The sequence below is a fragment of the Pleurodeles waltl genome, chromosome 10 (genome assembly GCF_031143425.1).
Source record: "Pleurodeles waltl isolate 20211129_DDA chromosome 10, aPleWal1.hap1.20221129, whole genome shotgun sequence".
NCBI classification, from domain to species: domain Eukaryota; kingdom Metazoa; phylum Chordata; class Amphibia; order Caudata; family Salamandridae; genus Pleurodeles; species Pleurodeles waltl.
This window is the reverse complement of record NC_090449.1, coordinates 153,862,307-153,888,698: the sequence shown is the minus strand read 5'-3', so window position 1 is coordinate 153,888,698 and position 26,392 is coordinate 153,862,307. Positions and strand designations below refer to the sequence as shown.

At 46.1% G+C, this 26,392-nt stretch overlaps 1 protein-coding gene across 6 annotated transcripts in view; it reads left to right on the top strand.

Annotated features, from left to right (window-relative positions):
* Window positions 1–26,392, top strand: part of TOM1L2 (target of myb1 like 2 membrane trafficking protein) — a 336,841-nt gene that overhangs the window by 177,135 nt on the left and 133,314 nt on the right. The gene's annotated exons all lie outside the window — the stretch shown is intronic.

The window sequence follows — 26,392 nt, the reverse complement described above, 5'->3', positions numbered from 1 at the left end:
TTGTGGTATACATCGCCTATCTCACATCAGGAAATGTTGCAAAGAACAAGCAGCCATATCTCAGTATATAGGTGTCTGTCTGAATTAAACACCATGTCATAGGGGAGGAGACACAAGATGATCATGGTGACCCCGCTGAGGACCAGCTATGTGTGTTGCAAGGGTGGGTAGAAGATTTCATTATAATGAAATTTCTGCACCTCTGCTTATAGTTCTTTTGACTGCAGTGATCTGATAGAGATGCGTAATCGACATTAGAAAGAAATCCTCTGAGACTGTGACACCAACTTCTACTGGGATTGAGATAAAGCAGGACGCACAATGAAATATGAGGCTGGCATTTGTTAGTGGTACTCAAACGCGTGTTAGTAGTCTTTTATGTCTGACAAAAGATGAGTTGCAAGAATTACATTGTGAGCTAGGACTCTGGTTGTTTTCTTCAAACAATCATGAATTGTTCAGGGACCACGTTAGCCAATGGCAGTATGATTATTATTATTATCCATTATCTGAAACCATTGAGTCAGCAGGCTGATGGAATTCCTTCCCATTGAGCCGTAGACTTTTATGGGTTTTAGAACATCAAGTATTCCTTAGGATATCCTAGATCAGAAGCACAGCAGTTGCAGTGGTAGCTGGTACAGCTTGTGTTTCCAGTTATCATTATTAGTGGTTGGTGTAAGGAAATGCCTCCTTGGTATGGTTACCCCCTGACTTTTTGCCTTTGCTGATGCCAAGTTATGATTTGAAAGTGTGCTGAGGCCTGCTAACCAGGCCCCAGCACCAGTGTTATTTCCCTAACCTGTACTTTTGTTTCCACAATTGGCACACCCTGGCATCCAGGGAAGTCCCTTCTAACTGGTACCTCTGGTACCAAGGGCCCTGATGCCAGGGAAGGTCTCTAAGGGCTTCAGCATGTCTTATCCCACCCTGGGGACCCCTCACTCAGCACAGACACACTGCTTGCCAGATTGTGTGTGCTGGTGGGGATAAAATGATTAAGTCGACATGGCACTCCCCCTCAGGGTGCCATGACAACCTCACACTGCCTATAGGTATAGATAAGTCACCCCTCCCCCAGGAACTGTTGAAAATTGCACTGTGTCCAGTTTTAAAATAGCTTATTGCCATTTGTGTGAAAACTGTATACTATTTTGCTAATTCAAAGTTCCTAAGTGAAATACCTTTCATTTAAAGTATTGTTTGTAAATCTTGAACCTGTGGCTCTTAAAATAAACTAAGAAAATATATTTTTATATACAAAAACCTATTGGCCATGAATTGTCTTTGAGTGTGTGTTCCTCATTTATTGCCTGTGTGTGTACAACAAATGCCTACCACTACCCTCTGATAAGCCTACTGCTCGACCACACTACCACAAAATAGAGCATTAGAATGATCTCTTTTTGCCACTATCTTACCTCTAAGGGGAACCCTTGAACTCTGTGCATGCTATTTCTTACTTTGAAATAGTGCATACAAGCCAACTTCCTACATTGGTGGATCAGCGGTGGGGTACAAGACTTTGCATTTGCTGGACTACTCACCCAATACCTGATCACACGACTAAATTCTAAAAATTGTCATTAGAAACTGATTTTGGAAATTTGAGCTATTTTTCTAAATTTTTAAAAGTCCTGCTAGGGCCTTGTGTTAGTCCTTGTTAGCATTTCTTTTAGAGGTTAAACGTTTTGTAAAAGTTTGAATTAAGTTCTAGAGATAGTTTTAGATTCTTAAAAAGTATTCCAACTTTTAGAAACATAATGTCTAATGCAGAAGAGATAGTGATGGAAGTCAACGTCACCCCTTACCTGCATCTTAGGATGTCAGAGTTAAGGTCTCTCTGTAAAATCAAAAAGATTAAAACTGGTTCAAACCCTACCAAAGTACAGCTCCAGGAGCTTTTGGCAGAGTTTGTTAAAAACAACCCCTCTGATGATGGCCTCACTGAAGGGGACCCTAGTGACCTGGAGGATTTCCCACCTCCAGTCCTAGATAGGGAGCCCAGGGTCTCTCAAATCCTGACTCCAAATGTGATAGTCAGAGATGCTGCTTCTCTCACAGGAGAGTCCAGCAACTCTGGAAGCATTGAGGGCAGCCTCAATCAAGGTGACCTCCTGTTAGCCAGGCTGGTCAAAAGATTGGCTTTAGAGAGACAGCTCCTAGCCATAGAAAGGGAAAGACAAGAGATGGGTTTTGGTCCCATCAATGGTGGCAGCAACATAAATAGGGTCAGAGATTCTCCTGACATGTTGAAAATCCCTAAAGGGATTGTAACTAAATGTGAAGATGGTGATGATATCACCAAATGGTTCACAGCTTTTGAGAGGGCTTGTGCAACCAGAAAAGTAAACAGATTTCACTGGGGTGTTCTCCTTGGGGAAATGTTCACTGGAAAATGTAGGGATAGACTCCTCTCACTCTCTGGAAAAGATGCAGAATCCTATGACCTCATGAAGGCTACCCTGATTGAGGGCTTTGGATTCTCCACTGAGGAGTATAGAATTAGGTTCAGGGGGGCTCAAAAATCATCGAGCCAGACCTGGGTTGATTTTATTGACTACTCAGTAAAAACACTGGATGGTTGGATTCAAGGCAGTGGTGTAAATGATTATGATGGGCTGTACAATTTATTTGTGAAAGAACACCTGTTAAGTAATTGTTTCAATGATAAACTGCATCAGCATCTGGTAGACCTAGGACCAATTTCTCCCCAAGAATTGGGAAAGGCGGACCATTGGGTCAAGACTAGGCTGACCAAGACTTCCACAGGGGGTGACCAAAAGAAAGGGGTCACAAAGCCTCCCCAGGGGAAGTGTTGAGACATCCAAGGGAAAAAGTAAAGAGTCTTCTGTAGGGCCCCAAAAACCTGCTCAGGAGGGAGGGTCCAGGGCCTCTTCACAATCCAATTTTGGGTACAAGGGTAAAAGCTTTGATCCCAAAAAGGCCTGGTGTCGTAGCTGTAATCAGCCAGGACACCAAACTGGAGACAAGGCCTGTCTCAAGAAAGGTTCCACTTCTAACTCTACTCCAGCTAACACTGGAATGGCCAGTCTCCAAGTGGGATCAACAGTGTGCCCAGAGCAAATCAGGGTCCACACTGAAGCTACACTAGTCTCTGAGGGTGGGGTGGATTTAGCCACACTGGCTGCCTGGCCCCCTAATATGCAAAAATACAGGCAGCAACTCTTAATTAATGGGCAAAGTATAGAAGGCCTGAGGGATACAGGTGCCAGTGTCACCACTATTGACAGAGAAACTGTTTTCCCCTGGTCAATACCTGGCTGGACAAACTTATCCAGTCACCAACGCTGACGACTAAAGTACATCCCATGGCTATGGTAACTTTAGAGTGGGGAGGGGTCAATGGCCTAAAAAAGGTGGTGGTCTCCTCAAATATCCCTGTAGACTGTTTGCTTGGAAATGACCTGGAGTCCTCAGCATGGGCTGAGGTAGAACTCAAAACCCATGCAGCCATGCTGGGTATCCCTGAACTGGTGTGTGTCAAGACAAGGGCACAGTGCAAGGCTCAGGGTGAAAAAGTGGTGGTGGAGCCTGGAAAAAGAGCCCAACCCTCCAAGTGAAAAGGAAAGAAAACTGGGGAACCAGTTTCAACACAACAAGAGAAAGAGAACTCTCTTCCCAGGAAGAAGTTTTGCCCTCTGAGGGATCTGAGCCCATGGAGTTAGAACCTTATCAGGTTGAGCTCCTGGGCCCAGGGGGACCCTCAAGGGAACAGTTGTGTAAGGGGCAAGAAACCTGTCCCTCTCTTGAAGGCCTTAGGCAGCAAGCTGCTGAAGAGTCCAAAGGAAAAATAACAGGAACACATAGAGTCTACTGGGAAGATGGACTCCTTTACACTGAGGCAAGAGATCCCAAACCTGGTGCCACTAGGAGAGTGGTAGTGCCTCAGGAGTTTAGGGAGTTCATTCTGACCTTAGCTCATGATATTCCTCTTGCTGGGCATTTGGGACAGACCAAGACGTGGGGTGGGAGAGATTAGTCAACCACTTCTATTGGCCCAACATGTCCCAGAAGGTCAAGGAGTTTTGTGTCTCCTGTACCATCTGTCAAGCCAGTGGGAATACAGGTGGACACCGAAAGGCCCCCCTCATTCCACTTCCAGTGGTGGGGGTCCCCTTTGAAAGAGTGGGTGTGGACATAGTGGGTCCACTAGAACCTCCCACAGCCTCAGGGAACCAATACATACTAGTAGTAGTGGATCATGCTACTAGATACCCTGAAGCAATTCCCCTTAGGTCGACTACTGCCCCTGCAGTAGGCAAAGCACTCATTGGTATTTTTACCAGAGTGGGATTTCCTAAGGAGGTGGTGTCTGACAGAGGTACCAACTTTGTCAGCATACCTGAAACATATGTGGAATGAGTGTGGGGTGACTTACAAATTCACCACACCATACCATCCACAAACCAATGGTCTTGTTGAAAGATTTAACAAGACATTGAAAGGCATGATCAAGGGGCTCCCTGAAAAACTCAAAAGGAGATGGGATGTCCTCTTGCCATGTCTGCTTTTCGCCTACAGAGAGGTGCCTCAGAAGGGAGTAGGGTTTTCCCCCTTTGAACTTCTGTTTGGCCATCCTGTAAGGGGACCACTAGCTCCTGTGAAAGAAGGCTGGGAGAGACCTCTTCATGAGCCTAAGCAAGATATAGTGGACTATGTACTAGGCCTACGTTCAAGGATGGCAGAGTATATGGAAAAGGCAAGCAAAAACCTTGAGGCCAGCCAACAACTCCAGACGTTGTGGTATGACCAAAAGGCTGCTATGGTTGAGTTTCAGCCAGGGCAGAAAGTCTGGGTTCTGGAGCCTGTGGCTTCCCGGGTACTTCAGGACAGATGGAGTGGCCCTTACCCAGTGCTAGAAAGGAAGACTCAGGTTACCTACCTGTTAGACCTAGGCACTAGCAGGACCCCGAAAATGGTGATCCATGTGAACCGCCTCAAACTCTTCCATGACAGGGCAGGTGTGAATCTGTTGATGGTAACAGATGAGGACCAGGAAGCTGAGAGTGAACCTCTCCCTGATCTCCTCTCCACAGACCCAAAAGATGGCTCAGTTGATGGAGTGATCTACTCAGACACCCTCTCTGACCAACAGCAATCTGACTGTAGGAAGGTCCTGCAACAGTTTGCTGAGCTCTTTTCCCTAACCGCTGGTCAGACACACCTGTGTACCCATGATGTGGACACAGGAGACAGCATGCCTGTCAAAAACAAAATATTCAGACAGTCTGACCAAGTTAAGGAAAGCATCAAAGTGGAAGTCCGCAAGATGCTGGAATTGGGAGTCATTGAGCACTCTGACAGCCCCTGGGCTAGCCCAGTGGTCTTAGTCCCCAAACCTCACACCAAAGGTGGAAAGAGAGAGATGAGGTTTTGTGTGGACTACAGAGGACTTAATTCTGTCACCAAGACAGATGCCCATTCCATTCCAAGGGCAGATGAATTGATAGACAAACTAGGTGCTGCCAAATACTTAAGTACCTTTGACTTGACAGCAGGGTACTGGCAAATCAAAATGGCACCAGGAGCAAAAGAAAAGACCACATTCTCCACACCTGATGGGCATTATCAGTTTACTGTTATGCCTTTTGGTTTAAAGAATGCCCCTGCCACCTTCCAAAGGTTGGTGAATCAAGTCCTTGCTGGCTTGGAGTCCTTTAGTGCAGCTTATCTTGATGATATTGCTGTCTTTAGCTCCAACTGGCAGGATCACCTGGTCCACCTGAAGAAGGTTTTGAAGGCTCTGCAAGCAGCAGGCCTCTCTATCAAGGCATCCAAATGCCAGATGGGGCAGGGAACTGTGGTTTACTTGGAACACCTTGTAGGTGGAGGCCAAGTTCAGCCACTCCAGCCTAAGATCCCAGACTATTCTGGACTGGTCAGCTCCAAAAACCCAGACTCAAGTCGTGGCATTCTGTGGCTTGACTGGGTACTACAGGAGGTTTGTGAAGGGATATGGATCCATAGTGACACCCTTCACAGAACTTACCTCCAAGAAAATGCCCAAGAAGGTAAACTGGACTGTAGAATGCCAACAGGCCTTTGACACCCTGAAACAAGCAATGTGTACAGCACCAGTTCTCAAAGCTCCAGATTACTCCAAGCAGTTCATTGTACAGACTGATGCCTCTGAACATGGGATAGGGGCAGTTTTGTCCCAAACAAATGATGATGGCCTTGACCAGCCTGTTGCTTTCATTAGCAGGAGGTTACTCCCCGGGGAGCAGCGTTGGAGTGCCATTGAGAGGGAGGTCTTTGCTGTGGTTTGGTCCCTGAAGAAGCTGAGACCATACCTCTTTGGTACTCACTTTGTAGTTCAGACTGACCACGGACCTCTCAGATGGCTAATGCAAATGAACGGTGAAAATCAAAAACTGTTGAGGAGGTCCACCTCCCTACAGGGAATGGACTTTATAGTGGAACACAGACCTGGGACTGCCCATGCCAATGCAGATGGCCTTTCCAGGTTCTTCCACTTAGAAAATGAAGACTCTCTTGGGAAAGGTTAGTCTCATCCTCTTTCGTTTGGGGGGGGGGATGTGTAAGGAAATGCCTCCTTGGCATGGTTACCCCCTGACTTTTTGCCTTTGCTGATGCCAAGTTATGATTTTAAAGTGTGCTGAGGCCTGCTAACCAGGCCCCAGCACCAATGTTCTTTCCCTAACCTGTACTTTTATTTCCACAATTGGCACACCCTGGCATCCAGGTAAGTCCCTTGTAACTGCTACCTCTGGTACCAGGGGCCTTAATGCCAGGGAAGGTCTCTAAGGGCTGCAGCATGTCTTATGCCACCCTGGGGACCCCTCACTCAGCATAGACACACTGCTTGCCAGATTGTGTGTGCTGGTGGGGATAAAATGACTAAGTCGACATGGCACTCCCCTAAGGGTGCCATGCCAATCTCACACTGCCTATAGGTATAGATAAGTCACCCCTCTAGCAGGCCTTACAGCCCTAAGGCAGGGTGCACTATACCATAGGTGAGGGCATAAGTGCATGAGCACTATGCCCCTACAGTGTCTAAGCAAAACCTTAGACATTGTAAGTGCAGGGTAGCCATAAGAGTATATGGTCTGGGAGTCTGTCATGCACGAACTCCACAGCACCATAATGGCTACACTAAAAACTGTGAAGTTTGGTATCAAACTTCTCAGCAAAATAAATGCACACTGATGCCACTGTACATTTTATTGTAAAATACACCCCAGAAGGCATCTTAAATATGCCCCCTGAAACCTTAACCGACTAACAGTGTAGGCTGACTAGTTTTAGCAGCCTGCCACACACCCGAAATGGTGCTGGCCACATGGGGAGAGTGCCTTTGTCACTCTGTGGCTAGTAACAAAGCCTGTACTGGGTGGAGGTGCTTCTCACCTCCCACTGCAGGAACTGTAACACCTGGCGGTGAGCCTCAAAGGCTCACCCCCTTTGTTACAGCACCCCAGGGTACTCCAGCTAGTGGAGTTGCCCGCCCCCTCCGGCCACGGCCCCAATTTTGGCAGCAAGGCCCGGGGAGATAATGAGAAAAACAAGGAGGAGTCACTGGCCAGTCAGGACAGCCCCTAAGGTGTCCTGAGCTGAGGTGACTCTGACTTTTAGAAATCCGCCATCTTGCAGATGGAGGATTCCCCCAATAGTGATAGGGATGTGCCCCCCTCCCCTCAGGGAGGAGGCACAAAGAGGTTGTAGCCACCCTCAGGGCTAGTAGCCATTGGCTACTAACCACCCAGACCTAAACACACCCCTAAATCGAGTATTTAGGGGCTCCCAGAACCCAGCAAGATAGATTCCTGCAACCTAAGACGAAGGAGGACTGCTGAGCTGAAAAACTTGCAGAGAAGACGGAGACACCAACTGCTTTGGCCCCAGCTCTACCGGCCTGTCTCCCCACTTCAAAAGAACTGCTCCAGCGACACGTTCCACAGGGTCCAGCGACCTCTGAAGCCTCAGAGGACTATCCTGCATCTAAAAGGACCAAGAACTCCTGAGGACAGCGGCTCTGCTCCAAGAAAGAAGCATCTTTGCAACAATGAAGCAACTTTGAAAGAACACACGTTTCCTTTGCACTCTGCACCCGACGCCCCCGGCTCGACATGTGGAGAACAAACACTACAGGGAGGACTCCCCGGCGACAGCGAGCCTGTGAGTAGCCAGAGTTGCCCCCCCTGAGCCCCCACAGCGACGGCTGCAGAGGGAATCCAGAGGCTCCCCCTAACCGCGACTGCCTGCTTCTAAGAACCCCACGCCTGGTAAGGACACAGCACCCGCAGCCCCCAGGACCTGAAGGATCCGACTTCCAGTGCAGGAGCGACCCCCAGGTGGCCCTCTCCCTTGCCCAGGTGGTGGCTACCCTGAGGAGCCCCCCCCCCCCTTGCCTGCCTGCTTCGCTGAAGAGACCCCTGGGTCTCCCATTGATCTACATTGCGAACCCGACACCTGTTTGCACTCTGCACCCGGCCGCCCCGTGCCACTGAGGGTGTACTTTTTGTGCTGACTTGTGTTCCCCCCGGTGCCCTACAAAACCCCCCTGGTCTGCCTTCCGAAGACGAGGGTACTTACTTGCTGGCAGACTGGAACCGGGGCACCCCCTTCTCCATTGAAGCCTATGTGTTTTGGGCACCACTTTGACCTCTGCACCTGACCGGCCCTGAGCTGCTGGTGTGGTAACTTTGGGGTTGCTCTGAACCCCCATAGGTGGGATACCTTGGACCCAACTTTGAACCCTGTAGGTGGGTTACTTACCTGCAAAACTAACAAACACTTACCTCCCCCAGGAACTGTTGAAAATTGCACAGTGTCCAGTTCTAAAATAGTTTATTGCCATTTGTGTGAAAACTGTATACGCTATTTTGCTAATTCAAAGTTCCGAAAGTTCCTAAGTGAAATACCTTTCATTTAAAGTATTGTTTGTAAATCTTGAACCTGTGGTTCTTAAAATAAACTAAGAAAATATATTTTTATATACAAAAACCTATTGGCCTGGAATTGTCTTTGAGTGTGTGTTCCTCATTTATTGCCTGTGTGTGTACAACAAATGCTTAACACTACCCTCTGATAAGCCTACTGCTCGACCACACTACCACAATATAGAGCATTAGAATTATCTCTTTTTGCCACTATCTTACCTCTAAGGGGAACCCTTGGACTCTGTGCATGCTATTTCTCACTTTGAAATAGTGCATACAGAGCCAACTTCCTACAGTTGGTGAAACAATTGCACAGCCACTTCCCTAAAAAGTACTTTCCAATGGCATCTTTTCTGGGTTCTTATTATGATGGGTCTTGCATGTATTATGTTTCCAGTGTCTGTTCAGCCAACTTGTCAGACAATAATTATAAAGATTGTAGATAATCCTTGTTCAATCAGGGTCCAAAATTTTGTATTGTGAAAAGCAACACCAACCCACAACAATAACAAAATCCAATTTGTAATGTGTTTACTACTGATTCGTGTGGATCGGCATATCCAACTGACAAACCACAGACTTTATGACCATAGTCCTTTTAAACTAAGTTGAACAATCATTAAAAAGTCAGATGATAGAGCTCAGAGAGGATGTACTGTTGAGGTTTTGGTCTCAATTGGCTAAAGAGTCGCAAGACCATCTTCAGGACTGAGTAAGGAAAACAAGGCCAAAAGGGCAGGCCCCTGAGGGATCCCAGAAATCAACGATTAAACCATAGTGTACTGATAGTCAATTCAATAAATATTTAATGAAAAAGCTAAAGGGAGACAGTTGTATATACTTCAAATAGTTTATACCCACGTTCATGATGAATCCACCCAGAAAAGATCTCCAAAAATTTATAAATTCTGTATAAGTATTGACACTCACTATTGTATTTATACATAAAAGCTAATATTTTTCATTATTTAATTCTGTAGTATGCCTCATTATGTTTGTCTAGACTTGTTTAATTCATTATAAGTTGGACATGTATACCAACTGAATTTAAAATACATATAAATTACTCCTTCAGGAAGGCATTGTTCTATGAATCCAATAGATCGAAGATATTTCGAGCAATACCCTTGCGCGTCGGTAGGTGGCGTCAGTCGACTTCTCAGGCGTCGTTGGCGTCGTAGTTGCCGTGATGATGTCCGGAGTAATATATAGATGCCGCCTTCGTGTAGTGATGTCAGTTCTTTTCTTTCCACGCTGATCCAGAGAAGAGCTACCCTAGTCTGTTTTTGACCAACTTTGACCGTTTTGTCTAGTTTTTGTGAGAACTTTTGGTGCGTTGAGGATGTCCCCGAAGACTGGTTTCAAGCCGTGCGAGGACTGTCACTGCACAATGTCTGTGACTGATCCTCATTGGGTTTGTCTGTGGTGTCTTGAGCGCGACCACAACTCGAATTTCTGCTCCGAGTGCCGGGCCAGGCACCCGAAGTCTTTGAGGAAGCGGTCCCTAAAGCTAATGGCGACCTGGCACTCGACTCCTCGTAAGTCAAGGTCTCGATCGAGAGGAAGGTCTCGAAACCATTCGTGGAGCCATCACCACTCATCTTCTTCTAAATCCTCAGGTACAGGTAAGAAGAAGAAGAAGAAGTCGAAGAGGTCCGATCGCTGTCTGACTTCGCCCCATCGCTTGGCTGACGCGATGTGGGAAGAGCGTCGACGTTCAAGGCCTCTGTCCTCGGAACCTGCGTCTGGGTCAGCTCCGCGCTTCCCCGAGTTTCACGTAGCGACCTCCACCCAGCTTAAAGAGTTCTAGAAGGCCATGCTCCTCATCTTCGGATGGACTGACCCCATTACGGAGCCTTTGGGCCCAAGGAGCTCAGTTGAGGGGCCTTCGGGTTCTGTGCTGGTGGCTTTGGCTCCGGCCACCAAGGACACCTGCGGATCTGCGAGTGCCCACTATCGACGTCGACCCGATCCTTATCCCCGACGACTCTGAGTCGGAGCAGTGTCGGCTGACGCCGCCTTAGTCTTCGATAGGGCCTACTCACTCGCCCCAGGTCAGATTCAGACCCTTTTTCCTATGGGTACGAAATTGGGGAGTGATTGGAGGGGTCCCTGGAGCCTTACTAATACCATATGACCCATCTTTGGACTGGGCTCAGGAATTGGGTGACGCCAGTGGTCTGGATAATTCTCCTGATCATGGCATTCTGTCTCCTCCTACCGTGGTTACGACGGAGGAAGCGACTTACGGTATGGTGGTCAGTAGGGCAGCTGAGGTCCTTGGCCTTGAGCTTTCTACTGTAGAGGTCAGGTGTAATCTCCTGACGGAGGTGCTTCAGGCTGGGGTTTCCACTTCAGAACCCCTTTTGCCATTCAATGAAACCCACACCGATATCCTTTTTGGTACTTGGTACAAACCCAACACAGGGGTTCCTGTGAATAGGACTATCGCACGCCGCCATCGGCCGCTCCGAATGACCGTAAATTCCTGTCCCAACACCCCACGCCTGGGAGTCTTGTCATCCAGGCTTCCTCTTTTCAGACGCATCCCCTTCCGCACCCCTGGCCAGGGAATCAAAAAGGCTGGAACAGTTTGGTAAGAAGTTGTTTTCTTCCTCCAGTCTCGCGCTGTGGTCTGTGAACACCGCATGCTTTTTGGGACACTATAACCACTCTTTGTGGGATACGGTTGTGCAAGCCCTGCCGCAGATATCGGAGGAGGCCCGTGCTATCGTCTCCCAAGCTGTGAACGATGGGAGAGATGCAGCAAAGTTCACAATGCGTTGTGGGCTGGACACGACCAACTCTCTGGGCAGATCCGTTGCTACGACAATGGCCTTCAGATGCCACGCCTGGTGGCGTACTTCTGTTTTTTCTGGGGTTGTCCAGCAGTCACTCATGGACATTCCCTTTGATGGCCCCCGTCTCTTTGGAGACAAAGCAGACTCTGCCTTGGAGAGATTCAAGGATTCCTGGGCTACAGCTCGGTCCCTTGGTCTTTTCTCTGCCCCTATCCCCCCGCAGTCCGCTTTTTGCCCCTTTTGTGGCCACGGAAGGGGCTCCCTGTTGCGTCCTCCACCCAGCCACCGTGCCAGCCATGCTGTCCAGCCTCTGCGTGGCCGGGGAAGCAGAATCCCACGTGGGCGTGGGACAGGTAACCAAAGTTCTGCCCAGTCCACCTCTGCCCCGCTGCCGCCTCCAAACCTTCCTGGTCCATCCCCTTACTCCCATCCAGTTGGCGGCAGGATTCGCCATCACTTGCCCCACTGGGAATCCATCACTACGGACAGGTGGGTTTTGCAGATCATTTGAAAGGGCTACTCCTTCCCTTTCGGATCTGCTTCACCAACCATGCCTTCAGTCATCTTCCAGAGGATCATTTGGCACTACTCTGCCAGGAAGTCACAGCTCTCTTGGGCAAGGGAGCTATTGAAAAGATCCCTGTGCCCAAAGTAGGTCGTGGTTGTTATTCCTGCTACTTTCTGGTGCCGAAAAAGAACAAGGGCTTACGTCCTATCCTAGACCTTTGGGACCTGAACTACTTCCTCAAGAAGGAGAAATTAAAAATGCTCACCCTCGCTCATGTTTTGTCTGCCTTGGACCCAGAAGACTGGTTAGTAGCGTTGGACTTGCAGGACGCTTATTTCCACATCCCCATCCTGCCCGCTCAGAGACTTTACCCACGATTCGTGGTAGTTCACAAACACTTACAGTTTACCGTGCTCCCCTTCGGCCTTACCAGCGCCCCTCAGGTGTTCATGAAGGTGATGGTGGTAGTTGCAGCTCATCTGCGCAGGTTAGGGGTGTCAGTCTTCCCCTACCTCGATGACCGGCTGTTGAAGTCGGACTCGCCCCAGAAAGTCGTCTCCCACCTTCAGACTGCGGTGAACCTCCTGCACACGCTGGGGTTCACTATAAACGTGCCAAAGTCACACCTGACTCCCTCTCAGACGCTTCCCCATCATCGGAGTTGTTCTGGCCACAGAGCAGTTTCCGGCTTATCCTCCCGAAAAGCGAGTCCAAGACATTCAGGCTATGATTCAGATCTTTCGGCCTCGGTCTTGGGTTTCGGTGAGACCAGTGCTTTAAATGGGCCGGTACTGTCCGGTACTGAGTACTGGCACTTTTCTATTTTGAGCGGGAGAGTACCGGCACATCTCAAGAAAAACGTACAACTTTTAATTGGGGAGTACCGGCACTTCTCAGAAACAAGCAGGTACTCTAGCACAGAGTACCTGCACTTTATTTTTTCCATTTCAAGCACTGGGTGAGACTGACTCTGAGGCGGCTTGGCCTCATAGCCTCCTGCATTCTGCTAGTAACACATGCCAGATGGCACATGCGGGCTCTGCAGGGGGACCTGAAGTTCCAGTGGGCGTAGCATCAGGGGAATCTCTTTGACATGGTCCAGATATCGGAGGGGACTGCGAAAGACCTGCAGTGGTGGCTTTCGAATCCACATTGGGTCCACGGCAGATCCATGTCCCTTCCACAACCAGATCTCTCTATAGTGACAGATGCGTCACTTCTGGGTTGGGGCGACCATATGGGAGAGACTGAGATCATAGGCCTCTGGCCTCAGGTGGAATCTGGGCTCCATATCAATCTTCTGGAGCTCCGGGTGATCAGGCTTGCGTTGAAAGCATTTCTTCCCTCTCTCAAAGGGAAAGTAGTGCCGGTGTTCACGGACAATACTACCGCCATGTGGTACTGCAAATGGGGCGGAGTAAGATCCTGGACCTTTTGTCAGGAGGCAATGCGCCTCTGAACCCTAATGGTTCAACATCTGGCAAATTCCCTCAACGCCAGAGTGGATGAACTCAGCCGTCGATGCACAGCCGATCACGAATGGCGTCTCCATCCGGAGGTGGCGCAGGGTCTCTTTCATCAGTGGGGAGAACCTTGGTTAGATCTGTTCGCCTCCGCAGAGAACGCACAATGTCAGATGTTTTGCGCGCTGGTGTTTCCAAGGCGGCACTCGCTCAGAGACGCTTTTCCTCTCGAGTGGAACCCCGGCCTCCTTTCCGCCTTTTCACCTATACCACTTCTGCCCGGAGTTCTCTAGAAGATCAGGAACGACCGGGCCCACGTCATCTTGGTGGCTCTGGACTGGGCATGGAGTGTCTGGTATCCAGAGCTATTGAGCATGTCCATCGATCCTCCCCTCAGACCTCCTCTTTGGGCGGATCTTCTGTCGCAGCAACAGGGGACGGTTCTTCACCCGAACCTGTCCAACCTCAGCCTTAATGCGTGGAGATTGAGCAGGGACAGTTGACGACTTTTGATATTCCACCCAAAGTCTGCGATGTTATCTTGGCAGCCAGGCGGCCTCAACCAAAACTGTATACGCCTGTCTTTGGAATAAATTTGTGGTATGGCGCAACAAATCTGTTAATTCCCCTCCAAAGGTGGTTACGCCTTTTCATGTAGGCCAGTCCATCACCCTGCCTACTTTCTATGCACCCCCACATCCTCCTCATGAGGGGAGAGACTCTACCTTCTTGATCAAAAAGAGCATTGGCGTTCTACCTTAAGCGTACTAAAGATTTCCGGGTGGACGATCAACTCTTTGTTGGGTATGTGGGTGCGGAAAAAGGGAAGGCGGTGCAAAAGTATACCATTTCTGCATGGGTGCTTCTTTGCATCAAAATGTGCTAAGCTTTGACCAAGAAGCAACCTGCTGAGGACTTGCGTGCTCATTCTACCAAGGCGCCGCGGAGTTCCTGTCCTGGGTATCTATCAGGCTGCTACGTGGGTGTCCCTGCACATGTTTGCTAAACACTACTACCTCGACAGTCAGGGCTATCAGGACGGCTACTTTGGTCGTTCGGTCATGCAGGACTTCCTAGTATGATCTTGGTTCGCAGCCCACCACTATTCTAAGGTAAGGAATCTGCAACTAGAAGTCTCTATCAGATGTACAAGTTACTTATCTTCGGTAACGAAATATCTGGTAGAGACAAATTCTAGTTGAAGATTACTTACCGCCCACCCATCCTCCCCGCTTGCGAACTGATTTCTAGGGACAGGGATTCCCCTTTCAGGTCCTTAGCTCTGGCACACTAATCTCAATGTTCTTAGCGCCTCTGCGCTTTGGCGTGGAAAGTCGTTAAAAGAAACTGACGTCACTGCACGAAGGTGGCGTCTATATATTACTCCCGACGCCATCACAGCAACTACGACGTCATCGACACCACCTACCGACGCGAAAGGGTATTGCTCGAAGAAAAATCTCTGGATCCAGTCTGACGCCTGGGGGAAATTCTAAGGTAAGTAATCTGCAACTAGGATATGTCTCTACCAGATATTTCGTTACCGAAGGTAATTAACTTGTACTTTAATTGTATATTCAGTCTCCTGAAAATATTAGGTTGCTCTAGTGTGTGTAGTAACTTGTCAAAAAATCATTGTCAATTGCAATAATTTTGGCTGAAACTAAATGTTGTATAGTATTGTGAAGCATTATAAGTGTATGGCATGGGAATCAGTATATATTTGTGTGGAAGCAAATAGCTGTAGATTAATATTCATGTAGGTTAAAAGGCCAGCTGAGAGTTGTACAGTCAAGCCAGACCTAAAAATCCATGTACATTACTGACTGCCCTCCTCCCATCTGTGCTGCCGCCTGAGAAAAATAACATTCCTTATCTAAGACACCTTAATAGCATTCAAATGTCATGTGTGCCTCTTAAACTTCAAGCTTAGGCAGCTACAGAAATAAAACAAAATGATCACAGCTGTGTGGAGGAAAAGCACTTTTTTAGGTTTCTCATCAACAGTGTGCGTGTCCTGTGGAGGAAATATATTGTTAACAAAAAATAAAGCTATAAATGTGGTTAGATCCTGCCCATTACTTGCCATTACTTATACCGTTGGTTGGCTTCCATGCCACTCATGTTTCCTTTCTTCTGATCGGTCAGCGCTTCCCCTTTCTGTTTCATCCAGGCGCTTCTAGTGTGTGTCCCTGCTGTGGAGCTTGGACCTAGTACAGCTTGGTATCTGCAGCCTGTGTCCTTCCACTGACTGCACGCTCCTGCAGGTACCTTGTTTTTCCTCTTTCTTATGCACTCTCGAAGAGTGCATGTCTTCAATCTGTCTCCCTCCCCTGCTGCTCTTTTGTGTTACTTGTCCCCCCTGCCCTCCTCCCACTATCTGTTTTGCTGCTGCTCCCTCTCTCCTCCCCCTGCACCTAGTTCATGCTGCTTCCTCCATGCCTTCCCCCCTCCCCCCAGTTTACAGTTATTGTTGCTCCCTCCCCCGCACCTTCCTCATGTTGGTATAACCATTCCACACCCCACCTCTCTGGGTGTTGCTGCTCCATCTCTGCTCCTCCACGGCTCCCTCGTGTGGCTTGCCTCCTTCCTGCTTTTTCAACATATTGCACAGCAGCAACGGCTTCTGTGCAACATGGCTTAAAAAATGTTATGCTGCTGTTCAACGCGTCTAAAAAAATATATTGACAAAGCCAGTAGATCTTGCATAGACGAAACCTGTCTGCTTTGCCGCTTCTTGCTTGTGGAAGCACACAACCTCTGCTCAATCAAAACATGTACTCCCGGCCCCCAACATGTTGATGGAGCCAAAGTCCAACTCTAGTGATACTCACATATTTGTCTGACAACAGCTGTGCTATCAATCCAGACCATAAAAAGAGGAAAGTTCATCTTTTGTCAGATTATTTTCTTACCTTTCCGCTATAAAACCACCTCAATTAAAGGTTTCAGAACACATTTTAATATAGTATAATTCAGCAGGCAGTGATGGGTGCAGTTGATTGAAGGACTTAAGTATGCTTCTGTGTGGTGCTTCATGTGTTCCTAGCTGTCTGTAATGGAGCATGAGGAGTATTCATGCTTTACAGGATTAGAAACCCTTATGAACTTTCTGGTCTGAATGGTCCTGGCATACAAGCTGAGGCCCCCTCTGCCAGGCCATTGTATAAGTAGAATCTTGCATGCTTGGTGGTATCAAATACATGCCCTCTGTCATTGGATCTGACAGGATATAAAGGGAAGTTTCACCCTCTCGCCCTCTTCCCCTTCTCTCAGGGTTATAGATGGGCCAGGCAATGGCACCCTGTCTTCCAATTGGAGGACCTGTCTGAGGTAGTTAGTGTCCTGATTCCTGGCAGGGGACAGGTCGTCAGGCAACTGGTGTGTTATGCTGAAGTGGTCAATGGCAAGGGAGGCCATTACCCTGTTGTGACAGGTGGCCTCATTCATGTTGGTGTAGGTCTGGCGGAGCTATGGAGTTATACATGGCGACACACTGTTTTGGCCTATGTCCATACCATTGACCATTTTGTAGTTTTTTTAGGTTGGATAGGTTCGGCTGACACGAAGAGCCAGTGAGTTGTTTCCATTTATTTAGTGTATTTGACAAGAAGGACCATGAATTTGGCATAATTGACCACAGAGGAATCCGTGGGGTCCTCACACTGTAGAAACCAAAGCTGGGGCATGTCTAAAACAAAGAAGTAGAGATATAATTTTGTAGTTACTTTACGGCACAGAAAGACTTAACAGCACATGCCAATACAGCAAATGCACATGAGTGAGGCAATAAGGTGTTAAGTTTGGTAGTTTTGTGATAATAGCGCAAGAAACAATAAGGCAACTTTGTTTCAATTATTTTACAATTTTATAAAGTGCTAAGACACTGACGTGCTACATGAGTGCTTTACATTTCAGCAACGACTGCAGCTGTAAAGAAGCAGCTACAAAATTACAAAGACCAATGCATTAATTTCATGGAAAGCAATGGAAAATGGATATTGTGGTAGAGAAAAAGTTGTCAAATCTCCTGGACAAAATTAAGTCTGAGAGGATGAGTCTTTAGATAGTGACGTAAGGATAGTAGTGAGGAATTGTTCCTCATGTTCACTGTTATTAAGTTCCAGAAGCAATTGGCTTCTTTGGAAGAGAACTGATGTTATGCATGGATTGCTTTCAAACATTCTTTCCAAAAGGAGGATGTCATTGCTCCTCACTCTCTTTGTCTGACAGATAATTGAAGACTGAAGAGATAAAGAGGTGCTTACTGTTATGTGATTGTAGATAATAGTGCCAGTTAGAACGGTGACCTTTAGGCTCAATTGGAAGTCAGTGCAACTTGAAGGGGGTGGATTTGCTGTGGTAAGATTACCTCGTGGATGTAAGCAGTCTAGCAGTAGAATGTAGGCTGGCTGGCTGTGAGATGGTTGTGAGAGGAATTGGGCGGAGAGCAAGACGGCACTAGCAAAGTCTCAAGCAAAATAACAGATGATGGACGGAATGCATAACATTGCAAACATTCACCCCAGACATAGATCTGGGTTTAATCCATCGTTTTTTTGGCCCAATATGCCAGCCCAGTTTGGACCCAGCCATATGCAAATCAGTCATCCTTTGCTCGCTGCACGACTGGAATCAAGCTAACCTGGCTGATGAGGGGTGATACCCTGAAACTGGTCCCAGGATGCTTGTTTCTTGTTTCCTGTCCAGGGAGGACCGGCTTGGCAGTTCGGACTGGACTGTTCCCATGGGGAGTAGGGTCAAGACTGATTTGCGTGTGTCTGGGTCCACACTGGGGTGATGTGGCGAGCAAAATAGCGATGGATTAAACCGAGGTCTGTGACTTGGGGTGAGTGTTTGAAAGGTTTCAACACTCGGTCCATCATTTTATTTTGTGATGTTACTAGCAAAGTCTTAGCCTTCTATTTTTAAGGCATGGACTACAGTTGCTAGGTGGTGAAAGCTTTTAAATGAAAGATTCGGCATCTGATGTAGTGAGAAAGCAGTTGTACTGTGTGACCTGTATGGCAAGGTGTGGTTTACACTATTCTTCTCAGAGTTCATTGACCCCTATTACTGCCTATCAAAGGTGTTACCATCGGGTAGGAAGCAAGTTCGACATAGGAGGTAAAATCTTTCATGGTCTTTGGTGAAACAAAATAAACAAATAATAAAAAAATATGGCTGTCCTACAGTATTCTTTCTTTTATTCACCGAGATTAACTATTAATTCCACTTAAAACAGGCAGTGTGTCTGACTTTACAAATTTTACAGACCTAGCACAGGAGTCCCTGCATATGTTTGATATAAAGGGAGTTCTTCATTGTTACAAACACGGGAATAAACATTGCATAATCAGCATAACTATATGTGTCCTATACGCTTGAGTCACTGAGGAGCGAAGGGTAACTTGTTGTATATGGTAAGGATCAGTGTCAAATCTATTTTGGTTTGACACATTTATTTAGAATTGCTGTTGTACAAGAAATAAAACCTTGTCTGCAAACGTGAAGGTGTTAACTGTTCTGCTGTTTGTAAAAATTCAAGTAGCTGAAGTATGTTACCAGCTTCATTGCCACTTACATAAAAAGGAAAGGGGAAATGCTGAACTATTTTTAATTCAAACAATAGCTGATTGTTGTAATGGCAATAGCTATCTATGTAGTGCATATGACTAACTGGAATGTTTCTATGTGCTAAAATAATAGTGTTAGTAATCTTGCAGCTAAATGTGATCACCCTCTCTAGGAGCAATATGAAAAGCATCAGCAGTTACGCACATCCTGCAAAGCAATGTTGCTTGTGTTTTAACTCTTGCCAGTATGCCCCGACAGTACAAGTATCATTGAGCAATACAACCTTTACCTGTCACCCAGCCTCAGCTAACCTTTGAAGGGATCTGTGCAAAGTATGCGAGGCTATAAAAGATCATAACGCATAATGGTTTAGTACTTACCTGGTAAACTGGATTTTCGGAGGATTTTCATATCGGGGTTCTTGTATATACACCGTCCAACTTCTAGGTGATGCAAAATAGATTTTAAAAAATGGATGTTCTATAAAAGTTGATTAAAGTGGTACAGATTTTATGTTTATGGACAGTGTAGGGTGCCAAAACAATCTGAAGAGTCTAGATGCCTGTCATCATAGTTAGGCTCTTGTTTAACACTGTCTACACTGATGCCTATAAGGATGTAATCTGTGGAATGAGTCTTTCATGTAAACCTTTTCAGCAATTCACACTCTAAAGTGCAAAGTTAGGCATCTTAGTTAGGGCATGTGAGGATGGCATGGTTGGTACTCATAAGGTTTGGGTGTCACAGTCTCAGATGTGTGGAGCCGAAAGCTGATTGTGAAGTAAGATTCTTCTCATTTTCTGATTAGATAGTCAATAGATACAATTAGTAATCAGACAGAGTGAGTTCATCGGTGATGCAACTGATTTTAAAATTTTAAAGCATTTAAGCAATCTGTGTTTGGTGCAATTTGAGACTGATGTGAAATGTTGAAAATATGTTTATCAACTAGTCACTCTCTCTCTCTCTCTTGCTCTCTCTCATTGTGATGGGCACAATAAGACTGAAGATGAATAGGTGCAGAAAAGACAAAGCAAGACCAAAATCAACAATATGTAAAGAAGCATAGATTCCAAATCCTCAATTTCTTTGCTTCCATTGACCTAGAAGATGCTTACTTCAGTGTTCCATTTCACTTGTGAAACACACGTGATCTACACTTTATACTAAACAGTGAGCATTACCAGTTTAAAGCTTGATCTTTGGTCCTAAATTCTGCCATTCCCCCTGTAATTTCCCAAGTACATGTCTCTAATATCGGCTGCCCACAGAGACGGGATGCATCAGTAACCTTGTATCTCAGTGATTGGCTCATTAGAGCAACCTTGCTCAGACTAGCTCCGGGACACAGATATGACCACCATTCCGCTGATTTGAATATGGGGCCTTGCCCTGATGTCTAAAGCCTGTTAGTCAGTGAACCTCATCTTTCTGGGTACCAGGATCGCTACACTGTACGGGTTAACTTACAGCTATACAAATCGTGGTTAGCCTAACATGACATACTATGATGGCTAATTATGATTTCCAGGAGAAGTGTGTAACATGTCAGTCTTCACCACTATGATCTCTATTAACAGACGCTCTATATGTTTTTCCGATTATGTTTGTGCTGTTTCATATTCTGTTTTGACTGTTATTTCAATGGTTCCTCCAATAGAAAATAATTAAAAAATGTAAAACATAGCAACAAGATGACGTTTGGTTTGAAAGCAGCATAATCATCCCAAAACTGGAGGTGGATTTAGACTGCAATTCTTCCTCATTCCCACTGCTTCTACCAGGCTGCTATTAAACACAAACTAAATATTTAGATGCGTACATCACTGGGGACTGGCACAACCTCATCACTATCCCCCAAAAGTTAAAGAAGCTGCTAGAATTGCGGCTAAACACCAAAGTAATCTGTGCAGGCCAAGCATTTTGTCCATCCTCTACAGAGCAGCTCCTAATAACGGATGCTTCCCTGTTGGTTTGGGGAGCTCATCTCGAAGACTTGTATATCAACAGCTTACGGCAAATGAAGCAACCCTCGACATCAGCCTTTTGGAAATTAGAGCGGGCCCACTAGTACTCAATGCTTTCCTCCTTCTGGTGAAGAATTTTCTGGTTGGACAACATGACTGTCTAACATGTGCTGAATTTTCAAGGTGGGTGGACAAGCCTTCTGTCAGAGATCCATCTGGTTTCTGAAGTTTTGTGTTGATATTTTAGCCAGTTGAACCAGGAATGAGCACTGTCCTCACGGACGTCCACTGCAGGCATCATGCCAGCAATCGTAGAGAGACAGCTATTTGTGACTATCCAGCATTAAGGGAGTACAGCAGTGGGACCTCTTTGCGACAGATCCAAGTAAGTGTCCCCTCTTCGCCATCAGATAAGTTTGGTCAGGGTCTCAACTGAAAACCTTTCCTACAAATGGGTTCATTAATTTAATTCAGAGTTATTCCGATAACGGCAACTTGGGCAGGGCACATTGGTTCACTTTAAGCCCCACATTTGCCTGCTGTCTTTTAACAGACTCCATCACAATTTGCAGTACTTCCTTTTGACTTCTAGGCTACTCGCGTCTTAGAATGCAGCTCTGTGTAGATCTGCTGGAAGACTGCAAATGATTTCTGAATGCACCCAGAACAACAACATCTTTGAACTTTCATGTCATGGAATACAAACATTTTTCAGTGTGACAAAATAGACCTGCTCTTATTTCACCACATCATTTTTATCTTACCTTCTCTATTTAGCCAGATAAGGAATTAAATTGTCTTCTACTATAGTACATCTAGATGCCATTTCTATGCTTCTTAGAAGACATAATTGCCTTTATAACTCATTCCTAATAGTCAAGGAATTAATTGTCTGAACTTTTCCACCCAAGACTAAGCTTTCGCCATCAAACAACCTCACATATGTTTCTTTGATGCAAAGGATGTCTCTCAGAAATAATCAGAAATTCATTCTTAAGGTACCTACAAGGATTTATTTAAACCATCATACTATTCTTAGTGCTACTTTGTTGACTGCCCACAGTCATTGCTGCAGCTTAAGGTTTGTTACCCTCTGGCCACTAAAATATGATGAATATGTAACTTGAAAAAAACGAATTTCTTAGGTCAATCTGACCAATTATTTGTAGCCTTTGTGTAGTGTGACAGCTAATTATTAGATGCAGATTTTCCCCATGCTCCTTCACTCTGTCTGGAACTAGATCAGTCATTGAGAATTGCTCCTTTTGTGTGGGGAGGTCCTCCTTCTGGACAGCAGAGTAATTACTTTGGCCCAGCTGTTGGGACAGATGACTGGAATCTGATTACAAGCTGATTGAAGGAAATTTGACAATTCATGAGGACACATATGTTGCATAGTATGTTATTGGAACCTGCAAAATCAAACTCTGGGTGCATGTTTTACCCTAGTTTGACATGCTGTTGGAATGTGTGTTCCTAAATGGAGCAAAACTACACCTCACCCATGTACAGTGAAAGTATTACAAATTTCTAATAAACCCTACAGACCTATCCCTGAATGCCCATTAATATTATAAAGCCTACCCCAGGTCAATACCTAACCTTGAAGAGGCTCATCTGAGCCAGACTACCTGTATGCCATTACTGGTATGTGTGCAACAGAGCACATCCCAGTAATGAGCATGCACCCTGCACACATGTGCACTGTGCGCAAATGCTCCTGTGTCAGCAACCCAGTACACCTTACACCATCTGCGGTGCAGCAGCCTTATCTTAAGACAGGTAAACACAGTCAGTCTAATTACAACAAAATTACCATGAATGAGACCCTGGTAGTAAGAGTCACACACAATAATTGTCTAAAAACCCGGTGATCAAATGTGAAAAAGTTCTTGTGGACTAAATTGGCAAAATTCATTTGTAACAGCAATGTAATGGCCAAGCATTTCCTGCTGGGTCATCCCCTGTAGCTAAACCTGCTTTGTCCCTAGACACTCTGGAGGGAATTCATGCCAACTCTAGTAGAGCTACGACCCCCCCCCCCCCCCCACACACACACAACTGTATTCAGTGGCACTACAGTCGCTGACATATTACATGGTCATTACTGTACTGCTGCTATGTAATGAAATACATGTTCCAAAGGAGACAAAGAAAGATAGGGAGAACACTAGGGAGTCCTAATTAATATTAACTCACTGAGGACTCTTGCTCCTATTAATTAGGACCCCCTGGTGTTCTCCCTATCTTTCTTTGTCTCCTTTGGAACAGTGTATTTCATTACATAGCAATATTCACTGGAGGGCATACACTGGACCATTAATCCTCCGATCCCCTTATATTCTTGCATTACTGTACTGTTGTCTAGCACTATGCCTCCAGTATCACCCAATAACGTGAATTTAGCCAGAGTTATGGTGCAGGATTTCCATAGATGACCAGCAATACTTGATTTAACCCTCCTAGAGAGGAACTGCTTTGGGGAACATTCATATGGCAAGGAATCTGCAGGAAGAGGTATCCATCAGAAGACACCTTTACTTGCCTTCAAATACAGTATGTTGCTGTAGATACACATATGCTCTGCATGCTCTTGCCATCTAGTGTTGGTCTCAGGCATTTTCAAGTTGTTTTTCTTGAAGGAACGTCTATCAAGTCACAGGATGTGCTGTGACTCCTCTATGAGTGACAATGTGTCACCGACTTGATTAGATTGTTTTGTTTTTTTTTGTTTTTGCACCATCAAGTTTGGACATGTGCAAGAGGGGCTCTGAGACTTGATAATGTTCTCTGCCTTCTTTCAGGCCTGTATGGTGATATATTTTTTCTCACATCCAGAGTAGGGAAATCCTAGTCTTCTGCATTATTCTCTCAGCTACATTTTCTGAAGACTGATGGCCACCCATCAAGTTTCCTCTCCTGAGTAGAGTGCCCCTTCACATCAACGACTTCCATACTGGTGAGTGCACACAGTGTAATGTAACATACTCCTTTTGAAATCTGGCCCCTGTGCCACAGCAAGTATGCGTTCCCGGATCATCAAGAGGTTTGACACCTCTGCCTCTCCCCAACCACAACAACACCTTGTGTTAAGATTTCCTTGCCTTTTGGTCAAAGAAAACTCTGGTACCGCAAAGAGAGGTCTTTGGCGCAATGAAAAATGTGCCCGCAGTCTGCAGTCGACACAGCTGACATCTTTGGTAAACACGACCCCTTTGGCACTAAGGAAGGTAAGGGTAGAGGACCTTCAGGCATACCGACACATCTTTCGACACCCAGCCTACAGGCCATATCTTCCAGCAGCACCAAACTAGAGGACGAAGAGGCTTCATTGGTCCCCAAGACCAGTGGCCCTCGAATGAAGATCTCTGCCATGGTCAGAAGTATGAGTGTCTCTGACACCCAATCCAAGCCTCCCAAGGATCCTCTTGCTGAGTCAGAACACAGCTCCTGAGGGATTCAGGCAATGAGCCCCGTGCAAAAAACATCATACTCCTGAGACTATGGTGCCTTCAGGCTGCAGGCATCCCCAGATGAAGGCCATGGATACAAAGAAAAACCTCTCCAAGGGTGTCACCCCTCCTGGCCTTTGAGCCCCAGGTCCACCGATACAGGCCTCAACTCCATTCAAACCAGAAGGCCCCTTCATCACCAGCACCCAAGCCCTCTACGACCTAGAGGCCATCATCAATACTAAAAAACGTAAGGGCGATTATCCAAAGGCATATAGCTAAATCTATGGGGCTCCTCTCCAGTCACAATAAAGCCCAGTGGGAAGAAATGCAGAAGCTGGGGAAGATAAATGAGATATATATCTCGAAATCAATTTGTGCCCTTCAACCCTGCTTTCCATAGACTCCTTTCGGATGTGGCAGCCTCAAGGAGTTGCCAAGGCCACCTCCCATTTCTGTCAGTCATCAGCAGCCTTAACTCCCATCAGACTGGCAGGAAGTATACCAAGGTGACTAATAACATCAAAAGCTAGGGGAGCGGCGACCCCCGTAAGCCTCCATCTCCAAGCACTGACTGTCTGCTGGAGCTGTTTTGCTCTACCTAGAAGTGGCGGAGGGCCATTGCTGTGGAAAAAAAACACATCCGGACCAGTCTGAACCCTGGAAGGAGTTTACATAAGGTGAGGAATCTACAGGAAGATTATGTATCCACCAGACACATTGTCAATGGAGATAGTAACTTTAGGATTAGTATTAAAAAAATAAGTGGTTACACATAAAAGATCGCTACTTATTCCTGAATACATTGCCATACTATTGATGTCACTGCTTTATTTTTTAATCAGTATTAACTTGATCTAATTGTACCTGGCAAGTATGATGGTGAGGAAGTGCTAAGTCTGACAGACTAAAGATTGGAGAAGCAGGGTAAATTAGATGTGAAAGACATTCTGGAACAGTGGTGACGCGAGGCGTTTCTTGAAGTGGGTGAAGTAAGAGATACTTCTGACTTAATGATCAAGAGAGCTACAAAGTAAGACACATAGGTACCTGTACTTATTTTTGTCCTCGAAGGAGTGATCACTTGAGCATAAATGCCTTAGTGGAGAACATTGATAAACTGATATTCTTAGTCCTGGTTTGTAGGTAAACGGTATTTGCTACTCGGAGGCATGGTGCCATGATACAGAGTGCTTAAGATTATTTAATGCCTGAGACGAGGTGCCTCATATTGCAATAAACAATGATGGGAACAGGGAAAAGGTGGCAGGGATAACATTAGGTCAATCTCTGACAAAAGTGTGCAAGTATGTTCGATGGCATGTGTAGCTGAAAATACACATGCTTTGCATAAGTGCCATCTAGTGTTGGGCTTGAAGTGTTACAAGTTGTTTTTCTTCGAAGAAGGTTTTCAAGTCACAGGATCGAGTGACTCCTCCTCTCGGTAATACAGCGCATGGGCATTGAGTCCTTTGTTAGATTGTTTTCTTTACACCGTCCGGTTTGCACGTGTTTCCTCTTGCTTCGGTGGTTCTTGGTTCAGTACTTCTGAACTTTTTTTCTACCTTTCTATAATACCGTTGTTATTGTTTCGATAGTGTTTTCCATCCATAGTCGATCCGATATAGACTGTTGGGGTCGAATTCTCGCCCTTTTAGGGCCTAATTCAATGTCTAGCTGATGGAACGAACTCC